This window comes from Aythya marila (genome assembly GCF_965140915.1).
Source record: "Aythya marila genome assembly, chromosome: Z".
Taxonomy (NCBI): Eukaryota; Metazoa; Chordata; class Aves; order Anseriformes; family Anatidae; genus Aythya; species Aythya marila.
In genome coordinates, this window is record NC_139080.1 from 39705583 (window position 1) to 39727947 (window position 22365).

At 34.0% G+C, this 22365-nt stretch overlaps 1 protein-coding gene across 1 annotated transcript in view; it reads left to right on the forward strand.

Moving 5' to 3' along the window:
- TRPM3 (transient receptor potential cation channel subfamily M member 3) overlaps positions 1 to 22365 on the forward strand; it is a gene marked incomplete at both ends in the record, with an annotated part of 432651 nt that overhangs the window by 55403 nt on the left and 354883 nt on the right.

Here is a 22365-nt window from a genome sequence, read left to right on the forward strand (position 1 = left end):
TTCCTTTTTAAAATTCTCTAAGTTTGACTATTTCAGTTTTAAGCCCTGCAAAAATGTTTTGTGATTACAGAAAACCTGCAATAATAAGTTTCATGAGTACAGGCTATCAGATTTTTATTTCATGACAGAAGTGTTGTGTCAATTGAGAACTGAGATTAGAAACTGATCTAGCTTGGAGATTTTATTTTTGATTTTATTATTTTATGTATTTTATTTTATTTTATTTTATTTTATTTTATTTTATTTTATTTTATTTTATTTTATTTTATTATTTTTTTATTATTTTTTTGAGACTATAAGGAGAAAATAATCCTATGAGGTTAATTACTGTGGTGGTTTCACACCAATGGGCAGCTAAACCACCATGCTGCCCTCTCATGCTCCCTCATGGGCAAAACATGACAAAGTGTATTTATATACATTGTAATATATATACAGGATAAGATTAATACAATTTATTGCCTAGTGCTTACAGACTAGAGCAGTAAGAGAACTAAAAGCAAACTAAAAACACCTTTCCCCCATCCACTCTCTTCTACCTCCTCCTTCTAAATGGAGGAGGGCTGCAGTCAGTCCCTAACGCTTCATCTCTGCTGCTCCTTCACGGTCACTCTGCTCCACGTGGGGCCCCTCCCATGGATGCCGTCCTTCCCAAACTGATCCTGCATGGGCTGCCCACAGGCAGCAGCTCTCCAAGCACTGCTCCCACACGGCTCCATACCATGGTGTCCATCCATCCCCCAGTAGCAAACTGCTCCAGCACGGGTGGGAGGCAGCTCCCTCCAGACTCCCTGCTGCTGCGTGGGCTCCTCTCCACGGGCTGCAGCTCCGGCCCGGGGCCTGCTCCTGCGGGGGCTCTCCATGGGCCGCAGCCTCCTCCAGGCCACATCCACCTGCTCCACCGGGGGCTCCTCCACCCATGGGGGGGCTGCAGCGTGGAGATCTGCTCCATGTGGGACCCATGGGCTGCAGGGGGACAGCCTGCTCCACCAGGGGCCTCTCCCTGCACATGCCACAGGGGAACTGCTGCTGCCTGCCTGCAGCACCTCCTGCCCTCCTGCTGCACTCACCTTGGGGGCTGCAGGGCTGCTTCTCTCATGTATTCTCATTCCTCTCACAGCTGCTGTTGTGCACGGTATATTTTTCTGTTTATTTTTGTTTGATTTTTTTTTCCTTTCTTAAATATGTTGTCACACGTTTTAAGTGGAAAACTCTTGTACCCTTAAGAGATTTCAACATTAAACCAAAATGCTTCAGTGAGTTTTGGTAACAAATAAATTGTTCAGTGGGCTTCAGAGAGCAATGAGTTTCCTACGAGAAGGACATTCAGTGTTTTTCCTCACATCTAGCCCCTCTCATAGTAATATAATTTGAATACAAGGAGCCAGGTCCTTTCCACACTGGTGTTTTAGCAAATTGTTTCCCAGAAACAATGGGGTGTGAAGTGCTATCTTTGACCAAGTAGTACAAAAAGACAGATGTGTTTCCTTAAAAACATACCCATCAATCACCTCACTGCTTTTTCCTTCACTTTCTTTCAGAAGGCAAACTTATTTCAGCTGTCCCTTTCCGAATTCCACAAATTTATTTCATCATTCAAAAGTTCCTCCTTCCATTTTATTTTATTTTATTTTATTTTATTTTATTTTATTTTATTTTATTTTATTTTATTTTATTTTATTTTATTTTATTTTATTTTATTTTATTTTATTTTAATTTTATTTTATTTTATTTATTTTTAATGAAAACAGGCTTTTATGCTACAGTTACTGTGAGTTTCCTTTATGGTTAAATTACTTCCTCTAGGAGTTGTCCAAGTTGTCTAAGAAAGAAATTGTTTCTTAAAAATTTTAAGACTTGTAACATTAACTTGTTCTAACTTTTCTGCTGAGGGCTAGGGTTTATACTGAAGCCTAGATATTTTAAATTTCCATTTATTTTTTATTTTTATTTTTTATTGTAGGATTCAGCTTTTCTGGATCTAGTGTTCCCAAATATATTTATATATTTTCAATTTTTTTTTTATTTTTATTTTTTTTTTCTCTTATGATGAATGGAGCTAGTGACATCTACTGGTTTAAATGAAAAAAATAAAGGTAATTTTACAAGCCTGGAACTTGCTTTTAGCAATTATTAAAATCACACTGCAAACATCACATGGAAATATTCAAAAGCAAAACAGAACAATATTTAAATTTTCATTGTCAAAATTACTAGAATTTTCACTTTTGTTTGAATGTATGGAATTAATCAACAAATTCACAAAATATCTAGATGTCAGAGATGTTTTTTGACCCACCTTTCAAAATAACCGAAGTGCAAGCAGCCATTACTTCTGGTCTCACATGGTAGGCATGTTAATTTCTTCATTTTTATTTATCAATAAAAATAACTTACCAGAAGAAAAAAATATATATTAGTAATTTAGCAAAATTAAACAGCTCTACACACATTCATGTTGCAAATGAATGTAAGCTGCTACTGCCTCAGCAGTGCTCATGTTCATGCTTCTCTCATGGCCATGTCTAGGCAGACTAATTGATAAGGGTCTCACCACACGCATCTTTGTTTTCTTCCCATTGCTTGAGAATGTCTATAATGACAAATCTTGTAGGTTATTGGTAAGAAAAGAGCCCTTTATTTTCTGAAATGCTTGGGACTTCTGCTGTATCTGATCATTGCCAATCATCAAGTTGCAAGGAAATCTGTACTGCCAGTTGTTTTGCAAAGCGATCATGTATCTTCTCTTTGACTTTTCCCTATGTGCCAGCTCTTAAGTGAAGTACGTAATGTGATTTCTGCAGTCAGCACAGAATCAGAATCCACACAAAGGTCTTTTAATTAATTAATTAATTATGCTTAATTAAAATAAATAAATAAATAAAATTGTAGGGGATGGAATGGACCTCAAGAGATCATCGGGTCCAACCCCCCTGCCAAAGCAGGTTCCCTAGTACATGTTGGTGACAGGTAGATGTTCACAGGGGCCTTGAATATCTCCAGAGAAGGGGACTCTACAACCTCACTGGGCAGCCTGTTCCAGTGCTCTATCACCCTCACTGTGAAGAAATTCTTTCACATATTGGTATGGAAGTTCCTGTACTCCATGCTGTGGCCATAGCCCCTTGTCCTGTCCCCACAAACCACTGAAAAGAGACTGACCATATCCTTTTGTTTCCCACAGTTCAGGTATTTATATACATTCATAAGATCCCCTCTCAGTCTTTTCTCAAGGCTGAACAGACCCAGGCCTTTCCTCATAGGGGAGATGCTCCAGGCCCTGTATCATCTTTGTTGTCCTCTGCTGGACTCTTTCCAGATCCTTGTCTTATTTTTGTACCAAAAAAAGCTTAAGACTACAAAAGGTCTTTGACATGAAAACAATTACACAGTGGAATAGGTTTCTGTCACCTCAGACAGCTGGTGGGCAGGCAATGAAATCTGTATTTATGGATTGCTAACAAATATTTTAAAAAACCTCAGATAAGTGTTTTCTTTTTGAATATCTGCTGTTGGAGCTGCTTCATTTCTACAGCATTTTAGTACATAAAAGGCTACGTTCTGTGATTAGTGATAGGTCCTTATACACATTAACCTTAACCATCATCCAGAAATTCTTTTGTTATATACCAGTATAAAAAAAGTCAACGTACACTGGACCTCATATGGTCAGCTCTCCCCGTTAGTGTTGGAGGTGAGGAAAGGAAAGGATATTGGTTTTCTTTGTTTTGCTAGGATGAAAATTGGCCAATCAAATCAAATTTTTTATATTATGTTTATACTAATTTTTGCATGATTCTGGTCCAAGATAGTACCATTCATCTTATAACTCCTTGGCATGCTGTAATTATTTTGGGAAAAAAAAAAAAAAAAAAAAAAAAAAAAGTAACTATTTCTTAGTGAATTTAGAGGTACTGTAAGTTCATTTTCTAATAGCTACCACTTGGACATGCTCAAAAAAATATAAGAGGTAGAGTTTCTCTTTTATAAATCAAGTGTTATTTCACATCTATCCATCATGAGAGTTTCTTCCACTAGCAATGAGTATTTGAGAGATAAATTGTAAATTCCTTGCTGCTTCCATTAATTCTTAATTGTAATCTTAAGCAGTTCAGTTCAGCATCAGTCATTCATTAGCAACCTTACAGTATTGAAGAAGTTTCTTGTGACTTTATCATTAGCAACAGCTTTTTTTGATATTTTTAGGGCACTGGTGACTGGTAACTTTTGGCTTCCCATCTCAAAAGTAGCTCTGCTATAAGGACTGCTGACAAGATCAAATGCTGAAACTGGAACTAGGGATATATTTGCTTTTATAACCAGTCAGAGAAGCCACCACGAATAAAAAGTACTACTTAGGTGCCTCAGCAAGCATATTTGTTTATGGGATTTACTATGAGCCTTTCAGTAGATAAACTGCAGTGCATAATACTTATTGTCTCTGAAAAATAAATAAATAAATAAATTAATAATAATAATAATAATAATAATAATAATACGCAAGTTTGTCTGAAATTTGATGGTGGCTATGGCAACACAGTGGACTGCATACTTTGAATGATCTGTTTCTGTCTGCTATCTTTTCCAGCTTAGCAGTTGAATAATGATCCAGTTATGAACTGAACGTGGGAGCCAAACATTTATGATTAAGTGTTTTTGTGATGCTGCTCAATAACCAAAACTGAATCTGTTTTCTTACACATCTGTCATCTGTTCCAGAAATTCCTGCCATATTACTCCTTTATAACAGCCTTAGAAATGGTTAGTTTTTAATGACCAGTTTAAAAACGTGGGCAATTCAGTGAATCTTTTATGTATTTTACTAGTTACATGAAAAGTTGCTCTATGCCCAGAAGGGTATAACTTTTTATACTTTTCAGCCCTAATGAATAGTTGCTTGTTAGTAGTGAGAAATTAGAAGTCCTTATTAACTTTTCCAGTCTTCTGGAAGTCTTTAGGTAGATGCCATTTGACATAGTGTATTAATGCATCATTTTTTTCCAGACCCTCCCTTCTCTTCAGTGATGAATTGGATGCATTTCCTTCACTTTGCTTCTCAAAGGTGTTTCTTAACTGACAATATAAACCTTTGTGAAGACATCAAAGATACAGCTCCTTCTTTTTTTTTTTTTTTTTTTTTTTTTTTTCAAAGCAACATTTATTATTTAGTTACAAGTTTTTGTCCTTCTAGCACTCTTCACCTTTGTGGTTGCTATGTTCTAGAGTCTGAGGAATGTAGTTTTTTCTTTATGTTCTAAAAGTTTATATAGAGGGGTTACTGAATTAAGCCCAGACAGAAATTCAGGGACACCACTGTAGCTTGTTTACTCCTTGTTTTATTTCTGCTTCTAGCTGATACATATCGTTTTATATTTGATAACATATTTTCATGTCCTCACATCAGTACTATTATACTATGATCAAACTGCTTCTTTACCACTTCATTAAGATATAATTTTAAAAAATAGGTTCATATTGTATTCTTCCATTGTGAAGTATAAATAGCACTGACTATGATTTCAGTGGTATAGAAGTCTTAAATCAAAACAACATAAAGGAAAGAAAGAAAAAATTACTCTGAAAGTTTTTTTTTTTTTGTTTTTTTTTTTTTTTGTACAGATGGTATAACAGATGTCTGCTGCCAATAACTTCTAAACTTGTAATTCTGCTTTGAAATTTTCTACATAAGTAGATAAATATACAAACAGCTTTGTAATTATTTGGCACAATTTGTATTAGGAAAAGACGCAGATCTATATAGGAAAGGTGAAAGCTGCTCTATGTTTATAAACTGTTTTTGCTGCTACTTTACATCTCACTGACTAATTTAGCAGAAATAAAATCAGCTTGCATGAAACATCACCATCAGGTTGAATGTCATGGATGCATATTCCAGGAACATTTTCAAACTAGTCTGTCAAAGCTTTCTTTTAGAGGCTGAGGAAACAGAATGTTTTCTGTTCATTGAACAAGTTCTCCATGATGTGATTTTTGCCATCTGATGTGATGATGCAGTTCAGATTGGAGCTAGAAACTCCAAATATATTTCATTTCATTCATTTTCATAAATGACTAGCTCTGATAAATATAGTTCAGTTTTGTACACTCTGTAGGCTGGATAAAGTATTTATTTAGTATATCAGGATGGTTCTCTGTAGGCGTAAGAGTACCTATGTTAGCAGGTGGAACTTCCCACGTCTGTCCTTTTTTCACCAATGGGGATCCACTTGCCATCTGCACCCCAGCAGTGTCCCTGCAGCCAGGGTGGCAGCATGCTCTGAAAACATGCACAAAAGTACTCTCACTTTAACAATAATTTACTAGGTAAAAATCTCAATTATTCATTTTTTTTATAGGCTTGGATTCTAAAACATGATTGTGTATGAGCTTGACTTTTAAACACAAGTGGTGCTGCTGAATGTGAAGATTGATTACAGTTAGAGCTAAGTGTCAGGTTTTGCAAATTTCTGCAGGATCAAAACTAAACCTTTTCTTGATATTTTCTCTCTCTTTTTTTTTTTTTTTTTTTTTTTTTAGAATTTTATTAGTGATTTTAATAGCACGAATGTGACTTTTGTGTTCAGGATTTACTTTCTACATGTAGGACAAAGTCAACAACAAAGTGTAAGAAAAAACATCTGGACTTGGGCATCCTGTGAGAGCATCACTGAACAGACCACAAATGTGCTTCTTTTGTGCTTTAAGAGAAAGTATTGCTGGGAATCAGAGGAGATGACAACATGAAGGATACAATAGCAAAGGAATGTGTGGTGAATGACTATGAAACTGGGCACAAGGAATTTCTTTGCTGGAGCAAATAGAACCTGATAGAAGAATGCAAAGAGGGTAGTTGTAATAATATTAAAGTTATATGCTCAAAATTAATTAATTAATTAATTACCCAAACAACATTTCAAACACAATCAAACCAACAAACCAGCCACTCAGTAAATCTGTATGTCTTCTTTTGTTGAAGCATTGATATATTGTCTGATATTACCTGAAAGTTATTCTTAAACCAGAAGTATGAGAGATATGGAAATTTTCAGTACAAATATGTCTCTTCTCATTGGACAGTACAGTGGTACAAAGTACCACAATTTTATTTATTTATTTATTTTAATCATAACATTGTTATTATATACAAGTACAGAAGAAAATATATTTTCTGGAAAAAAAAAAAAAAAGAGATCTAAATCATGATATTCATGATATTTCCTCTTTTTCCCTCCCTTTTTTTTTTTTTTTTTTTTCCCCCAGTTACCTGTCCTTTCCAAAAATAATATGTATGTTGGATATATTTTAATTGTTTTATAAAGGAATTAATAAGATCATAAGGAAAGGGGATAAAGAAAATTAAGTAATGCCATTAAAAAAAAAAAATCTTAGTAATTCTAGAATAAATATAAGCTTTACAAATTGATACATTTTTCAGAATCTGGCAACAATTTGCATATGAAATTGTATGCATCCATGGATACAATGACCGGAAAGGTCAACATTCTGTGCAAGTAACTTGCTTTTAAAGGCAGCAAAACTAATTTATTTTTCTCTTTTTCAGAAGAACTAGGCAGATAAATGTTTAGATGTTATGTTAAAGATTAAATTAGGAGAAAATGATTTAATTTAAGCATGCAAACTTGTCAGAAAAGGCCTTTTCTTTCCTTTCTACAAAGAGAAAGTGCTGTTCTGCATTCTTATATTATTATATGCTCAAAGATATTCCTTCATATTTTTTCATAAAGAATCATTGAAATAAATTGGGAAAAAGTACAATTTCCTCTGCTATATCAGCATTCATTTTGTTAGGCAATAGTCACATGTGTTCTTATATCTCTACAACTAATCTTTGATTTTTTTTTCTTAAAACATTGGTTCTGATAAAAGTGCATCCGGCTATAGATAAACAGAAGGAATTTAATTATTTACAAAGATAAAAATACCTATATCATAATAGGTTCTTGTTAGCATCATTACTTAATGATGGAAATGACAGAAATGATGGAATCACTATCTCAAACAAATGGAAATACTATCTCAAACACAAAGCTGCTCCATGTTGTAAGTGTATATATGTATGTATGTGTATATATATATATATATATATATATATATATATACACACACACATTACATATGAATCATGTTTGGATTTGGGACACTGCTGGCCTGGCACATAGCATTACACTTTCAAATCTTTCAAAACAACAACAACAAAACTATTGAAAAAAAGGAACAAAAAACTATTTAAAAATACATTTCTGATCTTTACCACCTTGCTGCCTGGTCACATTTTAAGTGCAGTTATTTGTAATAAAAATTGTTCTTGAAGTATAATTTACAATCTGTCAGTATTTATCTCTTGGATTTTTTGAAAATGGTATAGTAGCAAATTATTTTCAAACCAAAGTAACACAGAGTGTATATTTCTATTTATTGATTTTCTGTCATGCACCTTACTCATATAGTGGCATTTCTTTACATGTAATACCTTGTTAACTTCAGGAGATTTGTGTTGTCCTTATGCAAAGATATATGCATAATTACAAAGAGAAATAAATGACCTTAAAATAGAGGAAGAGCATTTTATTTTATTTTATTTTATTTTATTTTATTTTATTTTATTTTATTTTATTTTATTTTATTTTATTTTATTTTATTTTATTTTATTTTATTTTATTTTATTTTTTGTGGCAATCTTTAACGATCTATATCTTTCATCAGTTTACATAAACAGGGCTATAGAAGCAGAGATACATAAGCTTTTTAATTCCTCCTTGTTTCCTGACCGCATGCTTAGGAAGCCATCCTTATAAAGACGCAAACATCACTGCTTCTGGGGAGCTCCTGTGTCCAAGGCTCCTTGGTAGAAGCTTGGGTGGTGTGTGGTACCCTGGAGTTTAGTACCCTCAGTTCCTCAAGGGTGAAGAAGAAATTCATTTCTAAGGGAGTAAGAACCAGCATGACAGAGAGGAACTGAATTTAAAGGGCTCTCTGACAACCTGGGTAAATATAGGCCAGAGAAAAAGAGAAAAGAACAAGAGAAAATCAAATCAAATCAAATCAAACAAGTGAGACATGAAGGAAAAACTGCTTGAGTAGTGGGCCCTCAAAGAGTCAAGAAATTACACATGAGGTCTCAAATTAATCCTGCCACTATTTATATTTTTTCTAAGAGTAGATTAACAAGCAGTTGTGTTCAACAATGATAATCAGTCACTTGCTAAAATATTATTAAGAGAGCATCTTTTGTTCTGGAGACATCCTGTATAAAACTGTGTAAATAATACTTTCCCTTGCAGATTCTGGAGGTGCAGTATGATAACAAATTTGTGGTACAGATCCTAGAAAGGTTCAAACAGAAAGTAGATTATTCTCCCTACTTGGCTCATAATGTTTCTTCATTTTCAGCATAAACATTTAATTTAACATACTGCTTCAATATTTCTGTGACATGTAACAATAGCCTTGTTACCATTTCATGCAAAACCTGCAATGCAAGAAATTACAGTATTTTGTCTTTATTATATATGATGAGAGATAATTTGTTTTTTAAGACTTCCTTGGGTACCATCATACTACCTATTTCCAGACATTAGATGTCCATGTTTTTTATTTTAAGTATTAGGAAAGAGAAAGACAGCCAAGAATAATCAAAATTTATTGTTCTGTACTTTGCTGCTGGTCTCAGTGACAGTGTGCAAATGCATAAAACCTGTTTGTGTTTACATACAATATATTTCAATCATAATTTCCAATTTCTCTTTTTCTTTAGAATACATTTAAAGTAGATCTGATTTTTATTGGTTTAAAATGAATGAGATGAATTTTTAACACTTTAATGAAGAAGATATATTTTTTAAAACATCACTATGCCTAATTTAATGCCCTTGCCTTGCCTTGCCTTCCCATATATTGAAAAGAAATCTTCAGAAATGTTAGGACCCTAGTGTATTAAGAGTGAAATGTTTTCGGAAACGTTAGTTTTGATATGCTGCTATTGAACCATATATTTCTGACAGAAAGCCACATTGCAGTACATGTATGTGTGTCTCATTTGCTTGGGTACAAAGGTGCTTGAGCAACAGTCTTGGCATAGTCCCACCTCATTGAATGTTCTGTACTTGTTGGGGCCATTTTCATTTGCTTGACTTGTGACCTGTTCCAGGAGAAAAGTTCCAGCTGCATAATCAAAGTCTAAAAGCACTCACAGCTTCTGGAGAGCAGAAAGATGTTGAGGAGAGGTGTTACTCCTCAATTGTTTTTTTGGCAGACAGCCAGATAATTTAAGCTAATACACCTTCCAGGTATGTTTCCGTCAACAGCCTTGAGGGTACTTTGATGGGTTTTTGAAACTTTTTGGACACCTGTAGCATCAGGTGAGGCAAGTTGCAGTTCTCCTGTTGACCTCTCCCACTAATGTCTGCCCTCCTTATCCAACTTGGAAATTCCCCTTTCCCACAATGGTGCTGTGAGAAAGGATACAAAAGAAAGCTTCCAACAGTTTCAAAGTGTTCAGTATGGCCCATTTCTAAAACCATTTCAGATCTGTGGCTGTGAAAGTGAAGCCTCAGACCTAAAGTAAAGATTCTGGTTCCCTGTTCTTTTTCTTTTAACAGTGATTATTTAACACTAATTTTGTCTGTTTTCTCTGCATTGTTCCCAACGGTTACGTGGCAGTACAATTCTCAGTGTAACTGTATGTATGTATAACTCCATACAAGGCCCAAATCAATATGAACAGTCAGGGAGGACTTCTTGTGGAGAAAGCAGTTAATATATTTGCTACTTAGGGCAAAGAGAAAAACCTTTTGCCTCGTGAGAGCATTGAGATGGGAGGGATCTCTTTCTAAGTGATTTTTGGGTACTTGTTGCAGTTTTAGGGATGTTGAGCGTGCAATGTAGTAGTAATGTACCAAATGTTCCCATACTTAGAAGAGTCAACTGACTCTGCCTTGTCAGCTGATCAATAAGGAGAATATGAGGTCCCTTTTTTGTCATCATAAGCAGCATGGCATTCTTATCTCTACTGTTTTAATGCACATGCATCTGTAGGACTATCTTCATTTTAGATACAGTCATTTTTGTTTTTCTCTAGCAGAAATTGGTTTTAAATTGAGATTTGTGCCAATATGGAAAATCAGTTAAGTTTAATAGTGCTAGACATTCCTTAGACACTCTTGTTAGAAGAAAATGTTTAGTGAAAGATAAATATTTTGGAATTTATTTTTATTTCATTATACACTGAAAGCAGGGTTTACAGCATGAATACCCACATGACATAAAACAGAACACTGTTGTTGTTATTTTATTTTTTTGGGGTTTGGTTTGGTTTGCTTTGCTTTGCTTTGGTTTTTCTGTGCCTGAATTAAATAAATGAATAAACGTATGTATAACAAAAAGCTACTGTAGTTAGCAAATACCAGTAGATGCACAAATCTAAAGAACAAGTGATAAATCCTTCAACAGACAAGCACAACCTAATGTTTCATACCTATATTTTAGTTGCATTGAATAATGCAAAATATACCTAAAAATTCATTTTAAGAGCATATATAATTTCTTACAACATAAGATTGGTAATAAGTGGTAGAATATTGGACAATGTATAAGAATATTTAAAGGCAACTATATGAATAGAGAATGTATTTCGTTTCACAGAAAATATGCAACCTAAACAGGTTGCATATATAAGAGTGGCCTAAAACTTTAAAGAATAATGTTAAAATGAAAAACTAGCTGGAGTACATATTATATAACACCGTATTTATATTACCAGTACTTAGATAGACTTGTTTAGAAAAATCGTAGATACTCAGGTTTTTAAAATATTTTTTTTATTGATTTTAATTTTAATTAAAAGTTATCTTTTCTCTCAGAATAGTAATAATCCTTGAGTTTATAGTGCAAGTAAATTTATTTTTGTGTACTCTACATATTCTCTGAAATCAGAATATTTTTCTGATTTCAGAGAAAACAGAAATATTTTCTTTATTACTAACTATAGAGCAATTTATAGTATTCGAATACACTATATTAAAAGAATTGACAGCACACAAAATACGTAGGCTTAACACTGGGCAACAATCATAAAAACAAGAAGATCATATGCTTATACCAAGAAAGCCAATATCATTCTTCCTCTCTACTTTCCTAAATCTTAGGAGAATGTAGTCACAGATCATAACAGCTACAACTGTTTTCCTCCACTTAATATGATAGTAATAGTTGAGACAAAAATATCCAAGGAAATATGCTTTATCTCTAAGAAGGTTAGCTACACAGAATAATTTTTACTTGTTGCCAGTATATTAATTTACAGCTGAAGGAAAACACTATGCTAAGAGAAGGAGAAATGAAAAATCTACTTTTGCCTAGTGCTAAAAATAACTTGCACAATATTATTATGAAATTTTAAGATTGAAAAGTCATTATTTTCTTTTTTTTTCCTTTTTTTTTTCTATAAGCACTTCATTTAAGACAAATATGAATAGATAGGCACAGAGGTTTTACTGCCATTTATCCAACAAAAATATGGTATTGTAGGATAAGATCATGAGATAATTGAGACTGACAGTGAGTTAAGGAGTCCTCTAGTCCAAACTTTTGCTCAAACAATCTGAGGCAAATGTAGCTTAAAGCATTTAAAGCTTAAAGCATAAACTTTAAAGCAAGTGTAGGCTTGGAAACAATTCTTTCTCTCTTCATTATTCAGAAGAAGAAATTTCTTTCATTAAGTGTAGAAAATAGTAGAAATTAGTGTTTTTTTGTTTTGCTGTCTCCCCCCCCCTGCCCCCCATCCTCCCCTCACACACACTTTTTCTCTCCCTCAGGACCCATAATGTGGTTATCTACCTTTTTTTTTTTTTTTTTTTTTTTTTTTTTTTTTTTTTTATCTACCCTTATCTACCCTGTAGCTATCTATCCTTTTTATTCTGTTTCGCCACCTAACTGAAGCCAAGGGCTGAAAATAGCTCCCTGATGATTTCTCTCTTTCTTCTTGCTGGGAGTCAGCCTTTAGCAAATTGGGTCACTTTTCTACTTTTCCATTTTTTTCCTATCTTTTTGAATCTCGTTCAGCATAAAGTTAATTTATTTCATTTCTATTCTCCTAAATATTTACAACGGGATTGAACCATTTCTTCATTTGAAGAATTAGCATAAGAAAAAAATTCATTAGTGTCCTACAAGCTGTGACAAATTCAAAACTCCCTATCTCTGACTCATATGACTAATACATAAATTATATTTCTCTGGGCATAATGTAACTCTTTGTTACACTAGCAACTTCTAAAGTAGTTGGTTTAAGTAGTAGTCTCGTGCTTGTGTGATAGAACAATAGAGATGGCTCTCTATTGTTTTTGGGCTCAGGCTGAAGAATACCCTAAATTGCTTAAGACTTGTTAATATTTTTAGGTTGTCAGACATTATATTCAAGGAAATATTGAGATGAGAGAACAGACTGAGAAAACCAACTTTTAATCTGAGTAAATAATTTTGAGGAATAATGCTGAGAGTAGGGAAATTGAAAACTCGAAAAAATAATCAAATCTTTACTGCAATCATGACTCACTCAATAAAGCTTGACCCTGATTCAGTAACCAATATTGCATTAAGCTGTATGGTTTAGACTCTACTTTTTTGTAAGTGTAACTTTCTCAGCACTTTAATAGTGCTGCTTCTTTTAACTTCTGTTATTTTCTGCAGCAGCTTTTATTTGAATATTTCAGGATACTGTCTATTGGAATTCCTGTGAAACTAACAGGGTGTGCAAGAGCAATATTACCCAAGAACTTGCTATTTAGCAACAATGCACAACAGCTTAAGAAATGCAGAAAAAAAAAATGATTAAATCTATTCAAAATGCTAATTCTGCTTTTACACGTGGAATTTACTGGCCACAGTTGTATGGATTTCATGCATGTGTTTCATGCAGCATAAATTGGCATATTGATTGAAAATCTATACCATTTTCTCAAACTTTTGATAGAAAACCTATGTTGTTTTTTTTTTTTTAGTCATAAACCAGCATTAAAATTTCACTTAGTGGCTATCACTGTTCACCAAATGAGGCAGACCATAAAAATCACATTTCAGTAGATCCTGAAAAACATATCTATGTTAAATGTGATTTTTGTTTTATTTTTTTCCCCCCCCAAACTTTTCCTTCTCTGTAATGCAAATGCTTCCACTCTGATTACTAAACTTTTGTAACACTGGCTCCTAATGTCCCAGTGAAATATCATTAATATTTGTTAAGGTATTATTAAGTGCAATAATTTCCATTTTGTTCCACACATAAAATAAATAAATAAATAAATAAGCATCCTTTTTCATTATGTAATTCTGTTGTTTTAAAAAAGATTAATTTAAAAATATTAATATTAAGTGTTTACATAACTAAGTAAACTTAGTCACAATTTTCTTTCTATACCTAATACAATTTTTCTAAAGAAATCACAAGATGAATGATCTTGTAATGAATATTATTATATGAATAACATTTTGCAGAAAAATCAGCAATACAGAATGAGAAAAACAGTGGAATTGGGCAAAAACCTTTCCAGCATCTGCATTAAGAAAATTGAAAGTCAGCTATTTCTTAATTCATACAAAAGAAGGATACACACTCAGTTTGCATTTGAGAGACTTAGGTGGGTGTTGAATGTTAGGCAGAAAGAACAACTTGTTCTGTTATCATACAAATTGATTTATTTTTTTTTTGTCAAAATGCTTCACAACCAGATTTTATCTGCCTATTTAAGAAAAAAAAAAAAATACACCCACTCTCTGCTGAACATTACGCAAAGATTCTAAGATATTTCCCCCACTACACAACCCCTTCTTCTTAGTGATTTGTCTGTGTGTTTAGAAACCATATTTTTTTTTTCCTAGAAACTGGGAATTTGTTGTAGTGAAAAAAAAAAAAAAAATCTGAAAACGTCAACATCACATTATAGTACTATAGACTACTACAAATTTAACTTAAAAGAAAAATATTTATTTAAATTAACATTACTTATGCTTGAACATTTACTTAAATAAAAATAAATTTTTTTTAATATAAAGAACAGATAGATCTACTGTCTTCAGAATATTTCTCAATACAGCCAGGAAACTAGTACAGTACAGATGATGTTCATATAACTATTTTATTTACATATAGTTTGAGTTATGTTTTTATTAACATATTTTGTTGGGTTTGGGCTACCGTCAAAGACTGTCTAACAGAAATGCTTCTGGATGATGGATGGGGTCTGGCATCAAGTTTCTACAGCATCCTTTTAAGGATTTAACTTGTTTAATACAGATAAGAACCTTTTCCTGTGAAATCATACTACAGGATGCTCCTGTTAGACACAGATGCTCAATTCCCTTAATTAAACACCTATATTAAAGGTGAACCTTTAATAGGTCCACAAAAGGACAGCAACTGGGGGGAGTTATTATTCTGCAATAGTGATTGCAGATATATTGCGAAATATCTGAGTATATGCAGTTGCAAAATTCCTGTAATAGTACAATAATAGTGTATGTGTTGTTTAGCTAAACCTTAGCTAAACAAAAACCTGTAATGGAGGCATTATTTGACACCATCTAGTAAGATGATTAAACTGCATGTCCAAACTCTATAATATGTTGTATCACATCAAAACCTGTATTTTCTCTCTCTTGCTCTCCATTTCTTAATCCTCAACTTCTTCATGCTTACTCTGATTTTTTTGTTCATTCTTTTGGAGGTGTTTCCTCTATTTATTATATTTTCAGTTTCTCCTAAACTAAATTAAAAAGAAAAATCTGTGTATACATGTATATATCAGAATTATTCTTTCAGAATGAATGTATTGGTAATCTATTATTCTTTGTAGTAGAAAATATTAGTAGTCTGTTATTCTTTGGTTTGATTATATAAAATTTATATATTTTAAAATAAGATTATGTGTGTCCAATACTTTCACAATCTTGACACCTAAGGCTGGAACTGTAGGATGGACATCCTACAGGAAACATCTAGGACATGTTTCATAAATCTACTGTTCTTTTTATCTCACATAGTTTGGAAAGAGATTCACATAAAAATCTGCAGAGCTGATGTCTGGGTCTTTTCAACAGAGGGCCATTGGTGACTGGTGCCAGAGATGCCACATTGCTGAGCAGAAATGTATAGTCTTCTTGATTGTCATTTATGTATTTATTTGCACAGATACATGATGTGTTGTACTAATGCTATAATTCTTATTAATGTTCAATTCAAGGACATAGAGGATGATATGTTATATACAAAATTTGTAAAAAATATGTAAGGCCTATAAGAAAACATAGAAATTACCCCTTTCTTCTTCAGTTAGTATTTACCTAAAATAAATAAAACTTAATTTATGAGAGTACTCAATCATTAACACAACACAGTTGTGTTGTCGATGATGAAAATAATATGATTCTGCAGAAATAAAATTTATCAATTATCCAATTTATAGTCCATAGAGTATTTTAATAGTTATTCTAAAACCCTCTATACATAGCATTCCTTAAAAAAAATGTTTTTATATTAAAACCTATTAGGGTACATAAATCAAGCTACCTTTAAAAGCTCATGTAACAGTTATACAAGAAATATTAATTTAAAATTCATAGGGTACATAGAAGCATATTCTTAATCTTTAAGTTATTCTTGCTTTAAAACTATTTTTGTAAGCAACAGACATGCTGAATTACTAATAACACTGGATGGTGTTCTATGCCATGTTTTTAAATGAAAAAAAGTAATAAGGTACAACTGAATTACTAAAATATATTTTGAATCATAATATCAATTAATTGGAATTTGAGTAACAAAATATCCCTTTTTAGTTTTCAAAACTTGTTCTACAGCTTTGATATTTTATACCACTAGATGTCATTGTAGTTGAATGCTACCTCCAGCTTTATATTAGCTTTTTCCTGCCTTTAACCACTTGATGGCATCTTTCAATTTTTTATTTATTTATTTTTTTTCCAGTAAAGAGCTTTTTAATAAGCTGATTTACACAAAACAGATTATTTTAATGCTTTGTTTAATGCTACAGTGCCTGTAAGAGTAAAAGCCTATCTTAAACTTGCAGGAAAAAAATAACATGGGTGTCTGAATTTTAGATTTTTAATGAAGTGTGGAAAGATGAAATTCAAAAGGGTCTCTGTGTACTTGCGTATTTTGCATTTACCTAGAACAATAAGTGTGATAAAAATTCTTTCAGCACTTTGACAGACAAAATTATCTAGGTTCTTGTACAAATATAGTCTTCCAGCATCACAAGTGTTTGTTTGATAAATCATTGAAAATTCAATTTGTTGAAAGACCTATTTATTTATTTATTTATTTATTTATTTATTTATTCTGGGGTGGATCTTTTGGCTTTTTCCTCCATCACTTCTCTTTACTGTCTACACTTCCGTGATCTGAGAGCAGAGCCGAGCTGACACCAGCAAGCCAACCAGGGGAGCAAAACAGAAAGAAAACTCTCTCCTGTAGTCTTGACCATCTAGAGAGACCATCCACCCCAGTAGTAGGTGGGACAAATTGCCTTAGTTGGGTGGGTGGGTGGGTGTGCTGGCGATGCCAAATGTGAGTCACCTGCAGTGAAAGATGGTTGGCATCCTTCACATTTGCAAGCAAAGTCCATCTGTGCTGAGGGTGGGGAAAAAGGCTATGCCAGCTCCTTCCTCTCTCAAGAGCCAGCAAGGCTTTTTTCTTCAATTGCCCTCATTTCTCTGCTTACCTGTGCTATGGACTGGTATGTTTGACTGGAGGTTAAGCCTGTGCATAGCTGGGTGGAGGTCACACAAAATATTTCTGGGTAGCACAGAAGATGGCATCTTGTACTGCAACATCTTTCACTGCAGCAGTAGTTAGTTCTGCAGGTGCATCTTCTTCCCCAAAACTGGAATCTGATGGTGGCAGGGTTCCAAAAGGAGATGCATGTGTGTATTGTGACTCCAGCAGGGGTGTACCAAAGGGGTATGCACTGCTGATGCCTCACAGTGCAGCTCTTTCAGTATAATTTTTACTTTAGTTTCTTGTTTAAAACAATAATTCTGGTTGTTTGTCTGGTATAAGGGCTTGATCACCTGCTTATCAAGAACAAAATAAATTCCTTTTGGCCACTGAGTATGGTACTGTTAAAACCATGAAAAATACACGCTTATAAAAACCAGACCTTTTTTTTTTTTTTTTTTTTTTTTTTTTTTTTTTTTTTGCCCAAAGTTAAAAGCACCTTTATTTTCTTACTTCAAAATGAAAAGAATATGTGACCTATTTCACGGTGATTTGAGTATTTCATCTTGAGGTAGAATAATAGACAAGAACACACCAGTATACTTAATCAGAGAGATATGAATCTGTCAGGTGCATCTCTTCATCCTTGAATGGAAACATATTTGGGAATACTTGAAGAAACTTCAGGAGTATTATAAAATCTCAGTAGAACACTTTCAAGCAAAAAAAAAAAAAAAGTTTCAGTATTTTTTTTTATTTTATTAAATAATGAAAGGTTAAACCAGAAGACCGAATAAGCAATTCAATCACTTATAGTATTAATGACAAAACTGCAGTAACTTAGTCCATTAATATATACAAGGTTGTATTAACAACATTTCAAATTTACAAATAATTTGACAATAATTTGCTGATTTAATCTTATGTTATATCTACTGATTTGTTTTATTTTAGAATGTTTACTTTCTTTGTGAAGCATTTTGTACAATATCATCATAATATCTTCTGTGGAAAGGATCATTCCTTAACTACTCTTTCTATTTTCCATTTCTCCCTGCCTTCCCCTCCAGTCCCAGCTTGCTCCCCTCCATTCTGACCTCTCAATGGCCACAGGCAACATTGCCCCTAGCAATCACCAGGAATGATGCTTCTGAACCTTTTAGTTCTTGTTCTGCTACTCCAGGCTCATCTATTGCTGTAGCACCTAAAGAGGTTGTTTTCATTGTGGGAGGTGCTGTATATAGCAAAGTGGTTTTGCTCTGGAAGCCAAGGTATTTCTGTTTATTTCTTTGATATTATTTCTGGAAAAAATGCTGACTTCCCTAATAAACTCTTTGTAGGACCTGAAGACGCTTGATACAGCAACCTAGGGTACAAACATTTTTTTCAACTACTCCGTAAGTATTCTACCATAAAGAGAAATATAGATGTAGTATGTGAGGGAAAATAACAGCTATATTTAGAACACAGGATTTTAACGGATGGACTTTGACTTCCTGAACTCTTCTGCTTCCAGGAGTTTTATGGAAATTTCCACCTGAAAGATATAATACATCATGTCACTCTTTTACTTCAGGAAACTTTAGAGTAAACTGAATTCCCATCTACTCTTTGGGATTAGGAAGCATAAAAATTGTTAATTAAATCTGACAATGTAAAATTGAATCATAGGAAATTTGTCAATAAAAATAAATATTTCATTTTTCTTAAAAATAAAAAATGTTAAGAGCTCTCTGAGAAAAAGAAATCTGGATCAACCCATTGTGTAAGATATGATGTTTAAAAGTCAGAAAAATATCTTTATTTCAGTAACTTCCTTATTTGTAGTCCCTTTTTTTTTATTTACTATCATGCTGTTTGATGTGCTCTGCACAGGACTACAGCAAATTAATCTTTATGAGTCCAGTGTGTTTCTCTGTTGAAGTATAGCATATAAAGCAGAGGTAAAGAGTTTTTGACTACCCTTGCTGTACTGCTATTTCATCACAAAACACCTTGAATATATCCAATCAAATTTGATTTTGTAGTGTTCAAGCATGTTCACTGTTATCACCTTGAATCCTCTCTTAATGTTGGTCATAAAATCTTAGTGGGTGTTGTAACTGAGAAGTACAGTCATGTTAAAACAGCAACAAAAAGCTTTTCCCAAACAAATAGAACACAAAAATAATTCCACTAGATTCTTAACGGTGTCTATATCTTTATAGAGATACATTTATTGTTGTAATGTAAGTTACGTGAGAATGATTGCTTATTGTTTGCTGATCCCTTTCAGAGGAAAAAATTTGATGATTAGCTGCTAACTAATAATTGAGAAACTAGGGAATTAAGCTTCTCTTTAAGACATGCAGAGAGGAAAGTGTAGTGTTTGCATTGGTCTTTCATGTTCAGCATGACTTAAGTAGTAAGTGACAACATATTAGCCAATAATAATAATAAAAAATATATCTCCCCCAGTAAAGAGTTGCCATTTATTTATTAATTTAGATGTACTCAGATGTATCAGAAAGTCTTTCCTGAAGAGAAGAAAGATAAACTCAGACAAGTTAAGTATCTTGCTAGGTAATTTTCTTAACACATTTGCAGAGTTCCTTTGTTTCTGTTTAAAGATATTAATTCTCTTTTAAATTCAGTGAAAATATCTTCGTACAAAATTTGGATAATTAAAGCTATAAGAGACTTAAGTATACCAGCCATTTAGAGAGTACATGCTTAAAAAAGGGGAGTTCCTTACTGAAACAAAAGGACTTTCTTAGGCGCATACATTGCTTGATCACATTTAGGCTTTTAGGACCAGAGTCTAAGAATATCAGTTACACAGCCTCTCACAGAATTACTGCTGTACTATACTGACTGCCACATATGGAAGGGCTTTGTGTGGCAGTGTTGAGGAGGTTTTAGTCTAGCAAGGAAGACCTGGCTTCATAATCATAGAATGGTTTGGGTAGGAAGGGACCTTAAAAATCATCTAGTTCCAACCTTCCACTAGACCAGGTTGCTAAAAGTCCCGTCCAAACTGGTCTTGAACACCTCCAGAGATGGGGCATCCACAGCTTCTCTGGGCAACCTATTCCGGTGCCTTGTCACTCTCTGAGTGAAAAATATATTCCAACTATCTAATTTGATATGCCCCTCTTTTAGTTTAAAGCCATCCTTCCTGGTCCTATCACTCTACTCCCTGACAAAAAGCCCCTCTCCAGCTTTCCTGTAGGCCCACTTTAGGTAACAGAAGGCTGTAATGAGGTCTTCTCAGAGCCTTGTCTTCTCCAGGCTGAGCAACCTCCACTTCCTCAGCCCGTCCTTCATAGGAGAGGTGCTCCAACCCTCTGATCATCCTTGTGGCCCTCCTCTGGACCTGCTCTAAAAGGTCCATGTCCTTCTTGTGCTGGGGAGCCCAGAGCTGAATGCAGTGCTCCAGGCGGGGTCTCATGAGAGCAGAGGGAAAGAATCACCTCCCTCAACCTGCTGGCCACACTTTTTGTGATGCAGCCCAAAATGCGGTTGGCTTTCTGGGCTGCAAGAGCACGTTGCTGGTGCATGTTGAGTTTCTTGTTAACCAACGTCCACAGGTCCTTCTCATCAGGATTGCTCTCAATCCATTCTCTGCCTAGCCTATATTTGTGCGGGGGATTGTCTCAGCTCATGTGCAGGACCTTGTACTTGGCCTTTGTCTTGACATTCTCACAGGCCCACCTCTCTAGCCTGTCCAGGCCCATCTGGATGGCATCCCTTTCTTCCAGCATGTCAATCACACTACTCAGATTGGTGTCATCACCAAACTTACTGAGGGTGCACTCAATTCCACTGTCCATGACACTGACAAAGATGTTAAACTGCATGTCTGCAGGTTTAGATATCTGAGGACCTCTCATACCAGCTCCTGGAGTGCACTTTACAGTTCCATAGTCACCTTACAGATTCTTGAGCTGGTTATATTTCCTATGATTCTTTTTGCATACTGGCCTTCCAGTTTAAGGAATTTCATATGTTTGATCTGTCCATGTCATGTCTAGATTTTTTGCCCCATAAATACATTGTAGTGTTATATTAAAATATGTGATGCTTGTATGATGCTTAAGGATTTGTGCTGAAGTTTGTTTCCATATTAGCAACTGTCAGGATATGTGAGTACATGTTTTCAAAATCAGTGACAGAATTTACTTCATGCAGACTGTTTTGAATAGTTGCTCTCATGAGTCTGGGGAAATGTCTCTTTCAATTGAGCACTTAGCTTTTTGATTCCTTAATTTAACTGCAGTGCAGGTTTTATGCATTTATAATGTAGTTAAAAATAGAGGAGCAAGAAGTAACGCTTAAGAATGATATATGCATGCAAACATTGAACCACCTCAAATGAGAACGAAAATAACATGTCAAAATACTCTTGTTGAGGATCTTTTTTTCCTTTGATGAAATATAGAGAGATGTCTTAGATTCTGAAATTATTGAAGATATTAAAGAATGAAGAGACATTACACCATACAGTCATCTCTAAACACTGAATCCAACAACTCTTTAAAGATGAAAGTTTCAAGGTGATTTGATCAGTATGACCATGCACTTGATTGCATCACTCTCTAACAGACAAGTTTACCAAGTGTACTATGGCTGCT